The sequence below is a fragment of the Halyomorpha halys genome, unplaced genomic scaffold, assembly GCF_000696795.3.
Source record: "Halyomorpha halys isolate HHAL.00 unplaced genomic scaffold, Hhal_1.1 Scaffold127.1, whole genome shotgun sequence".
NCBI lineage: Eukaryota > Metazoa > Arthropoda > Insecta > Hemiptera > Pentatomidae > Halyomorpha > Halyomorpha halys.
This window is the reverse complement of record NW_027107825.1, coordinates 378,583-391,449: the sequence shown is the minus strand read 5'-3', so window position 1 is coordinate 391,449 and position 12,867 is coordinate 378,583.

Sequence of the window (12,867 nt, the reverse complement as noted above, 5' to 3'; positions counted from 1 at the left end):
GTTGAAGAGAGTTCAGCATGAATTGTGAATTTAGGTTTGTATTTAGGAAAAGAAGTTATAACAAGACAACAAAAAATGAAATTTTTAATTGTACCAGGGATTAAAAAAAATATCAATAAAATTACACATTTCATCTATATATCTAAAAATAAAAATAAAATAAACAATACTACAAAAACTGCTTAAAATGTATTGCTGGCCATTGAGAGACAATATCAATGTATGGTATGTAATGTATAATAATCGATGTTATACAATACTGATTGCCTTTTGAGCATATTGAAAGATTGTCCTATATATTGAGTCATTTAAAAAAAGTTTGATATTTATTTTAAAATCTTATAAATCTTGCTTCATCTTTGGGAAAAAGTCTTCACCGACTTAAGTCTTTGTCTTCATAGCTGTACAACAAACCCTGCATTTATCAAAGATGGCTCCATCCTTGAACTAACTTATTTGGCAATGATATAGTCTCATACATGTTAATCTCGAAATATTAATATGCTGTGTATCTACTATAATGTTGATTAGGAGTTATAGATTTTACAATTTTACTTTTAAATAATGCCTTATGCTAAGCAGCATGTTCTTTTATTTCATATTTATTTAACCCTGATGAAGGAATACAAGATAGGTCAAAATGTTACCAGATATTAAAGCATTATATTAACTTAATGTGTGTTTCTTTTCTGACCGCAACCCCAACCATTATACACTTTGTTCAAAATAAAAATAGAATGGTGAAAGGGACAACAAATCTGTTTATCGTAATATCTTTGAACAAATTGATACTGTAGCACTTATGAGAACCTATAGCTTCGCCCGCAAGAATATTATGCTGGAGTGATGAAAATGTTGCATAAGAGGGGAAGAAATTCCTGCTCTAAACTCAACTAACCTGACAAACTGTTGAACTATAAATGACATGTTTATTTTCATTCCACCCTAAATGTAAAAATTTGTTGGAAACAGTTGAATGAAAACAATAATAAATAAATAAATAGAAAATTCTGTTGTTATTGTTCTATTTTACTTAACACTACACTACTTGAGGAAAAACATGAATAATTTGCTTAAGTCTTGTGCTAACGAACTCGATCACTTTTGCTACACACGTGACAAATTTTGTCAAGAAAAACAATAAAAAAATATAAATGACTATGTTAAACAAGCATATTTTGGGAACCAATCTAAACTGTAAGATACATATTTGGTGCCATATAAAGTCGTTTGTAAAACCTATGTGGAGACATTTTGATACTGAATTCCAAGTGGATGCAAAGAGATTCCATTTGGTTTGCCAATGATATGATGTAAACCAACAAACCATCTTGATAATTGCTACTTATTTGCTGTCAATATAAAAGTTAGGGGCCAAAGTAAGAGGGTTTCTGGGTTTATCCAATTGTAAAATGGGTTTAAACCACTCCTCTGTGAAAATTTGCCTGTATCAGTATTTGCTGTTTTATCAGACAATGTCATTAAAATGAGTATAAGGAATTGTTATATTTCACTGCGTAAGTGACAGAGAAAGAAAATTTTAAGGGTGTAATCTTACCCCTGAGCGATTTTTCCTACAAGAGCTTAATGACTTGTTTCAAAATGTAAATTTATTGAAGAAATCAGCAGAATTCTGTCATCAAGACCAAAAGAAGCAATTGATATCATATTTTACAAAAGCCTGTGGAAAATGAAGGCAGTTATCTCACCCCAATTTTCGAACTCATTAATGTAAACTACTTATAGTTAAGAGTCAAAATTGATGAGTCTGCCAATCCCCAGTTCAGGGGGGTTTAAAATTGGCGGCCGTTCCAAAAAGTAACAAAAACTAAAAAAATTCAGTTATTTCATACCTCTTGGTTCTTGACTCATATGATACTAGGGTTGACACTAATACAAAAGAAACCTGTAGGCCAAGCTTGTGCTGTGCCGCGCGTTATGCAGACGCTTTCCAAAATTCAACTTTAAAAACTCAAAAATGCAGTTATTTCATACCTCTTGGTTTTTGACTCGTATGAAACTAGGGTTAGTACTATTAAAGAATAAATCTGCCTGCCAAGCTAGTGCTGTGCCGTACTTTGTGCAGACGCGTTTCGAATTTCAACTTTATGAACTCAAAAAAATACAATTATTTTATACCTCTTGATTTTTGGCTCATACGAAACTAGAGTTAGTACTGACACAATAGAATCTTGTGCCTGCCAAGCTTATCCTGTGCCGCGGGTTGTGCAGACGCGTTCCAAAATTCAACTTTAAAAACTGAAAAATGCAGTTATTTCATACCTGTTTGTGTTTGGCTCATACGAAACTAGGGTTATTACTGACACAATAGAAACTTGTGCCTTCCAAGCTTATTCTGTGGCGCACGTTCTGCAGACGCATTCTAAAATTCGACTATGGAAACCCGAAATTCGAATTATTTACAGTAAGTTATTTATATCTTTCATTTCATTTATTACATGTTTATCAATCTGAAATTTGACGAAAAAACTCAAGTTTTATCTATTGAGGTGTGTTGCGGTCTTTCATTTGATTAATTTCCGGATTGTTAGTTTTTCTTTTGTAGATGAAATGTACTTAAGTAACAAATATCATTATTACTAGAAAAATTATAAGAATAAAAAGTAGTTACTAATTAAATTTTATTGAACGATTTATTAAATAACAAAAGAACAGTTTTGTGAAAAGTTTTTCAAATATCAATATTTACCGACATATACTTTTTAAACTCTTCTTTTGTTATATAAATAAATCGTCGTTAGGAATCCCATTGAAGCTTGTTGAATATACTACAAAAAATATTTTAATTAGATGTTAGGCCTTAAATTAAAGGTTATTAACGTCCTAAAAACAAAGTCTTTCATTTTCTGACAAAATGTTTTGCTTATGACTGCTGTATCTCAGGAACTATTAGATGTACAGATTTCTATTGGGCATCATATTAAGGCAACCTCCTAAAAACAAAGTTATTGTTAGTTTTTTTGTAGGAGTAGTAGTTTTCATGATATTAGCAAAATAAATTCACAAAATGTCGATTTTTCGTTTTTCTGACAAAATGTTTTGCTTATGACGGCTATAGCTTAGGAACTATTAGATGTTCCATAAGTATAAGAAAAAAGATGTACAAACATAAATGAAATGAAACCTAATTTATTTATTTTTTATTACGCTTAGGATTATGTAGAATTTTCATGTCAGCTATATATATAAAAATGTATGACATCTTCAACCCCTCCTGTCAGATGGGTTCCCTTAGAAAAAAATTAAATATACCAATTCGTCCCTGTAATGATGAGTAATTTTTACCGCCATTAATCCCCCTTTTTTGTTAACAGAAATTTTCGGATGGACATTTCGATATGAGAAGAGGATATTTAAAATCAAATCTGGTATTATGGGAAATGAAATTCTAATACACTTAGATATTTTAGCTAATAATAAAGGGAAAGAATGTGAGGATAATGGAAAGGATGGATGCAAGTGCAGATGTTGCCTTCGGATAACGCGTCTGATGACTCTAAAGAGGATATCTAAAAACTACTTGCATCAGCTTGATTTTTCGTTAAAGAAAGAGGATAAAAGATGTTAGCTATGACTAACATATTTACCAAATTATTAATTAGTATTGATATATTTCATTGTTATTTTTTTTTTCAGTTTTCTTTCAAATAATTCTAATTTCATTTGCACAAACAAGCTTTGGAGATAGGTTTCTTTTGGGTCGGTACTAACCATAGTTTCGTATGAGTCAAAAACCAAAAGGTATGAAATAACTGCATGTTTGAATTCATAAAGTTATTTCAAACGTCTTTTGACGTTCTTGACTCATATGAAATTCAACTTTATGAATTCAAAAATGCAGTTATTTCATACCTCTTGGTTTTTGACTCATACGAAACTATGGTTAGTTCCCACCCAAAAGAAAGCTAACTCCAAAGCTTGTTCTGTCTCCCGCATTGTGCAGACACGTTCCTAAATTCAACTATGGAAACTAGAAATTCGATTTTTTTTTCGGTTAGTTATTTAAATCTTCTTTTTTATTTATTAAATTTTTTACACATCTGAAATATCTTTACTTGAGTCGGTACTGACCCGAATGAAACCTGTCTTCCAAGCTTGTAAAGACGAAATACAAAATTCGACTTTTAAAATTTGTATTATATCCGGCAAGATATTTCTAGCCTATTTCATAATTTTTTTTTTTTTAATATTCCATAGAGATAAGTACGTAAATGGAATTAGAATTATTTGAAAGACAAACTAAAAAAAAAAAAAATAACAATGAAATATATCAATACTAATTAAAATTTTGGTAAATATGTTAGTCATTGCTAACTAAGATTAAGGCTATTAAAGTTTTAGGAGGTGAAACCGGTTGCTATTAAATAAAAAAATCTAACAGGAAGACAGTTTTGTTGTCCACCTTGTTTGTCTAGGTCCTCATAAAATGGAGCTGTAATTTTCGGAATTAAATTTTGTATTCAATTTGGACAGTTGGGTCCTTTCACTGATTTTAGAAGCACTCTTCATTATGATCACCAAATTTGGGTGCCTTAATTTACAATCAATTAAATTAAAAGATGATATGAGTTTTGAACTCCAAATTGGAACTGAAATGATAGAAATTCAAATTATGGAAAAGACATTCATATAACACAAATTTTATTTCGCACAATACTGCACGTCTTGGGGATTTTCTGCAATTTTGCACGTTTTGAGTTTTTACTGGACAAAATTGCACGATTTACTCTTCAGGAGCTAAATTTTGATTTTTAAAGCATAAAATCTGATGCTTGAACTAGATTGCTCATATTATACACATGTAGGTGCTTTCAAAATTTACTTCCTTATTAAATCCATCTTTTATCCTCTTTCTTTAACGAAAAATCAAGCTGATGCAAGTAGTTTTTAGATATCCTCTTTAAACTCATCAGAGGCGTTATCCGAAGGCAACATCTGCACTTGCATCCATCCTTTCCATTATCCTCACATTCTTTCCCTTTATTATTAGCTAAAATATCTAAGTGTATTAGAATTTCATTTCCCATAATACCAGATTTGATTTTAAATATCCTCTTCTCATATCGAAATGTCCATCCGAAAATTTCTGTTAACAAAAAAGGGGAATTAATGGCGGTAAAAATTACTCATCATTACACGGACGAATTGGTATATTTAATTTTTTTCTAAGGGAACCCATTTGACAGGAGGGGTTGAAGATGTCATACATTTTCATATATAGCTGACATGAAAATTCTACATAATCCTAAGCGTAATAAAAAAAAATTAGGTTTCATTTCATTTATGTTTGTACATATTTTTTCTTCTACTTATGGAATATCTAATAGTTCCTAAGCTATAGCCGTCATAAGCAAAACATTTTGTCAGAAAAACGAAAAATCGACATTTTGTGAATTTATTTTGCTAATATCATGAAAACTACTTACTACTCCTACAAAAAAACTAACAATAACTTTGTTTTTAGGAGGTTAAATAAGCCTTAATATGATGCCCAATAGAAATCTGTACATCTAATAGTTCCTGAAATACAGCCGTCATAAGCAAAACATTTTGTCAGAAAATGAAAGACTTTGTTTTTAGGACGTTAAATAACCTTTAATTTAAGGCCTAACATCTAATTAGAATATTTTTTGTAGTATATTCAACTAGCTTCAATGGGATTCCTAACGACGATTTATTTATATAACAAAAGAAGAGTTTAAAAAGTATATGTCGGTAAATATTGATGTTTGAAAAACTTTTTGAGTTCATAAAGTTGAAATTCGAAACGCGTCTGCACAAAGTACGGCACAGCACTAGCTTGGTAGGCAGATTTATTCTTTATTAGTACTAACCCTAGTTTCATACGAGTCAAAAACCAAGAGGTATGAAATAACTGCATTTTTGAGTTTTTAAAGTTGAATTTTGGAAAGCGTCTGCATAACGCACGGCACAGCACAAGCTTGGCTTACAGGTTTCTTTTGTTTAGTGTCAACCCTAGTGTCATATGAGTCAAGAACCAAGAGGTATGAAATAACTGAAGTTTTTTAGTTTTTGTTACTTTTTGGAACGGCCGCCAATTTTAAACCCCCCTGAACTGGATTGCCAGACTCATCAATTTTGACTCCTAACTATAAGTAGTTTTTTCTTTATTAGTAATAACCCTAGTTTCATAGGATTCATGAAGGAAGGATGGACTGGCATGTGTCCCTCCTTCCTTCATGTTTCTCCTCCACAATTTTGATATCCAGAAGGAACCACTTTGATTGTTGTCTAAAGCTTCCACTAATTGTTTTATAAGGTCAGGTTTACTATGCAGACACGGAAGAATTTTTTTTTTCTTCTGATTTATCAATGGTTTGTGGATATTATCTTTTCTCACAACCAAGTTTATTCTTGAAGACCAGTCTTTTTTACTCCAGGTTCCTGCATAGCTGTCCCATAATAGACCAAAAACAAGTGGTATGTAGAGTATTCGCTTTGCTGATCAAATTAAGGCATTTGCCTTGTTCAATCCACATATGTTGACCACTTATTCAACATATAAAATTTTCTTAAACACATACTTATTATTTAGTTATTCTTAAGATTCATTAAATGGCTAATCGAATCTGGTCGAAGTTAATTGGTGTTCTTTAGGTAGTTCGATGTATTTTAAAGTTCTTTCTAAGTTGTTTATGAAGAGCCTCTAATTTTTTGTTTACTAGATCTAATCATATATTGTATACCCGAAGACCTACTGATTCAAAAGTCCAAGAATGTTGTTTCACATATTAGTACAAGAGCCGAAGAGGAAAAGAAAGGCAGTTATCTCACCCCAATTTTTGAATTCACTAATGTGAACTAAATACATTTCTAAGCCAAAATCAAAGAGTCTGCCAATCAACTTCAGGGGAGTTTCAAAATGGCGGATGTTCCAAAAAGTAACAAAAACACAAAAATGCAATTATTTCAAACTTCTTGGTTCTTGACTCATTTGAAACTAGGGTTGGTACAAATACAAACGAGACTTGTCTGCCAAGCTAATGCTGTGCTGTGCCTTTTGCAGACACGTTCCAAAATTCAACTTAAAAAAAATCGAAAAATGCAGTTTTTTCATACCTCTAGGTTTTAGCCTCCTATGAAACTATGGTTAGAATCAACACAAAAGAAACCTGTCTGCCAAACCAGTGCCGTGTCAGATGGTACTATGCCGTTCGTTGTGCAGACGCATTCCAAAATTAAACTTTATGAACTCAAAAAATGCAATTATTTCATACCTCTTGGTTTTAGCCTCATATGAAACTATGGTTAGTATCAACACAAAAGAAACCTGTATGCCAAGGTCCTGAAGGAGCGACAGGCATGTGTTGGTGGGCTATTGCTGGACTTCACAATGGAATAGTTCAGATCAAACATTTCATAGATGATCGTATAAAGAGGGTTTTCTTGATATATTTTCGTTATATTACTTATTATTATTATATTATCTTGATATATTTTTATTTGTTTAGTTTGAATTCTTCTGTTTAATTGTCATTCATAATTATTAAATAACAAAATTTGAGCTTTCTAACTTATATTGTTTTTATTTAAACTAGTCACAAGTTTTGAAAAAAAAAAAAAAGAAGAAGTACTCCTGCTTCTCATCAGTCTATGTATTAGTATAAATAAATAATAAAGTCTTTTAGTTTAAATCATTCACCCCTCTCCAAACAACATAAGTATTTCTTATTATTGAAGAGTGTCTATTGTCTTTATTTCAAAAGCTGTAGTCAATTCATAAAATCTGATATTTTTCTCATATTTAGAACACTGGAATAATCGTAAGTCAACTCCTGCAAACCAAAAATGTGCTATTAATGAATAAAAGAAATTTGATAACTTTTGAGAAAAAACATGATCTCTTTTTATTCCAATATGTTAAATTTATAAAATTCTGACTGTTTCAGTGTCAGCCTCCTTATCTTAAGCATTACAATTATTCGGTTACATCATGTTGCGCAAAACAAATCTGTTCTACTACAATATGGTGTAGCCAAATAATTGTGAAACTCAAGACTGGATGATGGACTCTGGAACAATCAGAATTTTATGACTCATGAGTAATAAAACTAATAAAGTTATTATAAAAAAAAGGTCATTACTAATCATTAGAAAATAACTCCCCAAAATCTTCATTTAATAGATTAAAATAATTCCTTTTTCATTAAATGTGACTGAAAAATATTGAAACAATGTAGAAATGAATGAGAGAGCCAAAATGTTTTGAGCAACCATTAACTGGGCACTTTTTCCTTTTATTTTAGTGTTTTGATGCCTAAACTATACAATTTTGTTGTCATTTTGTATATATTGTCTAATGTTCCATCCCAAGCATTGAATGATCAATTTATTATTATTTTAGGCAATGGAAGTTCAATCAAAACTGAGTTGTGTTGATCTGAACAATCATAGAATTGAACCAGGTGTTCATTTTGTGCCTGGTCCTGATGCATGTACTCTTTGTGTCTGTGACAGTGGAAGCCCAAAATGGTGCAAAGCTGTTCTTTGCTCACCACCTCAGGTGAATATATCTTTACCATTACAATTTTAAATAATAAAATTTTTATTTATAAACATATGTTTTATTAGGAAAATTAGAAATAATTACTGTTTAACCCCCTGTTAAGTGCCGTCTCAGGACTGACCCTGGTTGATACCGGTTTTGGCCAATGAATTTGAGGTTTTAATATTTTAAATGGAAATATTAATAGAAGTGCCGAATAATGCTGTTTTATGACTTCTTCTGTGGTTCAACTGTATCTCAAAGAGGAATATCAATTTGTTTTGTTAGAGTGACATTTGTTTTCTACTAATATGTTTTCTTAAAAATCAGTTTTTTAATTATTGGTAAAGATTATTATATCAGATGAAAATGAAACAAGGATTTTCTGTTTACTAAAACTGAATATTTTATATTTTATTCTTGTCAGCTATTGAAATAAGCCTTCGGAGGTGAATAGATGAATCTTTAGAAATTAGTATCTCAATATAGAAAAAATTGAGTTGAGTTCCAATTGGAACTGATATCCTCTATTATACTAAAATGATACATTTTTTTATCTGAAACAAACAGAATTAGAAAAATCCCATTGGGTGATTATCAACCACAGATATTTTCATACTAGTGGTGTAGCAAGTTTTATGGTGAACATTGGTATGTATTTCTTTGAAATTTTTATTGTGGTTTTACCTCAACAACTTATACTTCAGTAGGTGTCTAAATTATTTCTCTTAATGACTCTTAGTAAAAAAAAAAAAAGAAAATTTTATGTTTTTCATTATAAATTATTTTTACATATTTAATTTTGACTATATAAGTCCATATCTAATGAGAACACTCATAATTAGATAACTCGTAAGACACAAAGTTTGAGTTTACTGTTAGCCGATAGTCAATGAAGTTTTTCTGACATGAGGTTGAATACCATGTAACCAAAAATGAAGCATTTACTAAACCTTGAAAATCATTAGCTTTGAAAGAACAGGTATGAATAGCTCTTCAAGCCCTAGTCATTTCTACACTGGTAAAGAGCACAAAGGCATTGGCATGCATAAAGAAGCTTAAGTTAATATGGTTTCCTGGACATAACTGAATAACTGGCAATGAAAAAGCTGACCAGCTTGCAAGAAGTGGGGATGAGCTCCCTTTAATGGGGCCAGAACTTTCTTTAGTTACTTTTAAAAGATATAAGGAAAGCAGATAAGAGTGGAGGGAATGTGCTGGGCACAAACCAAGCTGTTACTTAATAAACCCTCTCCTTCTGGAACCCAGTGGCTGCTTGTTATAAATAGAAATCAACTTTGATAATTAATAGAAATACTCACAGTCCATTACGGACTTAAAAGACCTCTAAAGATTTGTGGAGTAGTTGGTTATGAAAATTTCCATTTATGCATACTGGGTCTGGAAACTGTTCTACACTATATAGCAGATTGTGACCTATATGGCATCACTGATGTATAGTCTTCTAGACTCTTATAGAATCCTGGAGCATAAGGCTTCCTCCCTTGAACGGCCACCCTTTTAAAAATTTTATCAAGGAAACCAAAAGATTCGACTTGGAGGGATAACAGGTACAGACAGTCTCTGTTTTACATCACTCCGGTTTTAGTTGTTTTGAGTTTAACAAATTTGTAACCTGGAACCATTTTACACTGCATGAATTCAAAGTTGTCACTAGAAAAAAAAATCATTTTTTTATGCAATGAATCCATTAAAAAATCAATCAGGACAAATAAAGTTATTGAAATTGCTTGCGCATTCACATCATATAAAAGAATTTATAGATAAACTAATGGCTACAAAATATTTGTTCATTTATATTTCAGTAGAGCAGGATTCTATTTTTTTCAGTTTTCCCTTATGTACGAGAACCACTTCTATTATAATTATTATTGTGCCATTGCTTATTTGGAAGGGTTAGCAAAAAGGACCAATAGACACATTTGTCATTGGGTGATTTTACTTAATATTTGTGGTTGTTACGTTTTCATCCAATGGAATATGGTTAGCATTAATTTTGGCATTATAAATAATTGAGATATTGAAGAGTTGATCTATTACCTAATTCCACTACTTACCTATGTAAAATCAATAAACACTTATATAATTTTAAATTATATAACCACTTCCTGAGTAATTGAAAAATATTAAATGAAAGAACCAGTATGAATTAGACGATTATTGAGTATTGTACATAATTGGTGGTTTCCTAATTTTTGAATAAATAGTAATTGTTGTTCTGATGTTTTTAAACAATAGAAAAATAAATGTTTTGGCATTAAAAGTAAGGCATTAGGGCAAGTGTATTTTTGAGAACATGAACGTAACAGATTAAAAACAATTTGTCTTGGCCAGAGTAGGCATTTCTGGCACTTTGTTTCTCACATCATAATAAATAGTGGTCATAACACCACATATTGATCTTGCCTAAAAGATACCTTTGCTACCACTTGAAGTCAGTAGAGTTGACATTTTGTAAAAACATATTGTTATTTTTATATATTAATAATTTATGTAACATAACACTTAACGATGTTGATAAAATGATTAATAAACGATACCAAAACAATGCACGAAACTATCTCAAGTAGACATGCACCGACCACTTCTTGGTCACAGCCACATGGACTAGGCATATAAATAAGGGGCTCTAAATCCCCTCTTTGATCTTTGATCCACATCCTTACCCAGGCCTAATCATAGCCCTGGTGGCGTACACTGCTTGAGATAGAAAGGTTCATTGCCAATCATATTCTCACAAGAGTTGTTTTCTGTACGCATACCCAAGACGATGGCCTATCTCCTTTCCTTCACTCCAGCAATCTTAGTCTGTCCGCTTCATCTCGGCAATTAGAGCTGCACCTAGCTTTATCAGCTTACTAGTCCGTCCGCTTCATCTTGGCAACTAGTAAGCTGACTCCTATCTTGACAGTTCTAGTCCGTCCGCTTCATCTCGGCAACTAGAACTGTTATTCTATCTCAGACTCTCTCTTACCTAGATTTCCTCTACCTACGACAGTGTCCAGGACTCATCCCCTGGCATGGCCATTCCTTTCTTCCTTACTTATTATTGAATACACCTTGTCGAGGGCCTTCTGTAAAGTGGATATTAGGCTGGAAAACTGCCTAAGACTAGACAACCCTGACACTCCAGTAACTGATCCATTGGTATATTTTTGAAGTTCTTTTGACTAGGGATATTATACAGATATATTGGTCAAAACTATTCCTCTTTGTCTTCTACTGAAGTTGAGATTTTGTTTATGGGTATTTTCAAGTCCTAAGCAATCATAAGTGAGCGTGCCCACAAGTAATGTTTATATCAAGTCATACAAAGGCTCTCTTGTTTTAAAGTTCAATTCAATGTTTAAGATGATAGATTTTGACACGTGGAAAAAAACATGATTTTTTAAAAATAGTTATTGTTTTATCTTACAGTGCTGAGCTGTAGTAGAAATCTAGGCCAGTGCCTAATGAATCTCTATTAGAAGATCATACACTTGTTGATTTTTGTACATGTTGGAATTTTTCCTGATTTTGATAGCATGCAGAGTTATATGTTACTAAAGTAATTGAGCTTAATTCATCAAAGTTGTTTTCCTTTTTTATTTTTTTTTTTACAAAAAGTGGTGCTTAATAGAGTTAATTTATGTATAAAATATTTAATAACAAAGTTTCAATGCTCCTTCAAAATAAAATAATCAATCCCTTTTTAAAGTTAAACTTTTAAAATTTTATTCTGCTCTTCTCCTGACTTACCTTACATTTGTTAATAATTCAAGACTCTGTGGGGAGAAGGTTTTTTGACACAAACAACTTAAATTGAGAAAATTAAAGTTTAAAATATAGCATAAGATAATTGTTTCACTATTAGATAGTACTCCTCATTCCTCAAAAGATGCAAGTGCAATTTCAGTTTCACAAAAATTGGATTCTTATGGACTCCTCAATTTCTTATGCTATTATAATTTTATAGAGATTATTGTGGTATTAATGAAATAGATATAATGTTACTGCAATAGTAATAGAGTATAAATTTTTTTCTAGAACTGTAAATCTTTCCGGGTTGGCAATTCATGTTGTGATTTTATATGTTTGGATGATACTCTTGGTAAACCACAGCCGGAACATGACTTCAGTGCCGAGCTCGGCTTACGCCTTATTGCTACAGCAATCACAGCTATCCTCTCACTTTCACTTCTTTTCTTTCTTCTCCATAGGTTAAGACAGAGGAAAATAAGAGGTATGTATATTGTACCTGGTTATTTATTCTAACAAAGTTATATATATATATTGTAATAATTTTAAAAATATAAAATTAAAATAAAAAGAATCTGAAT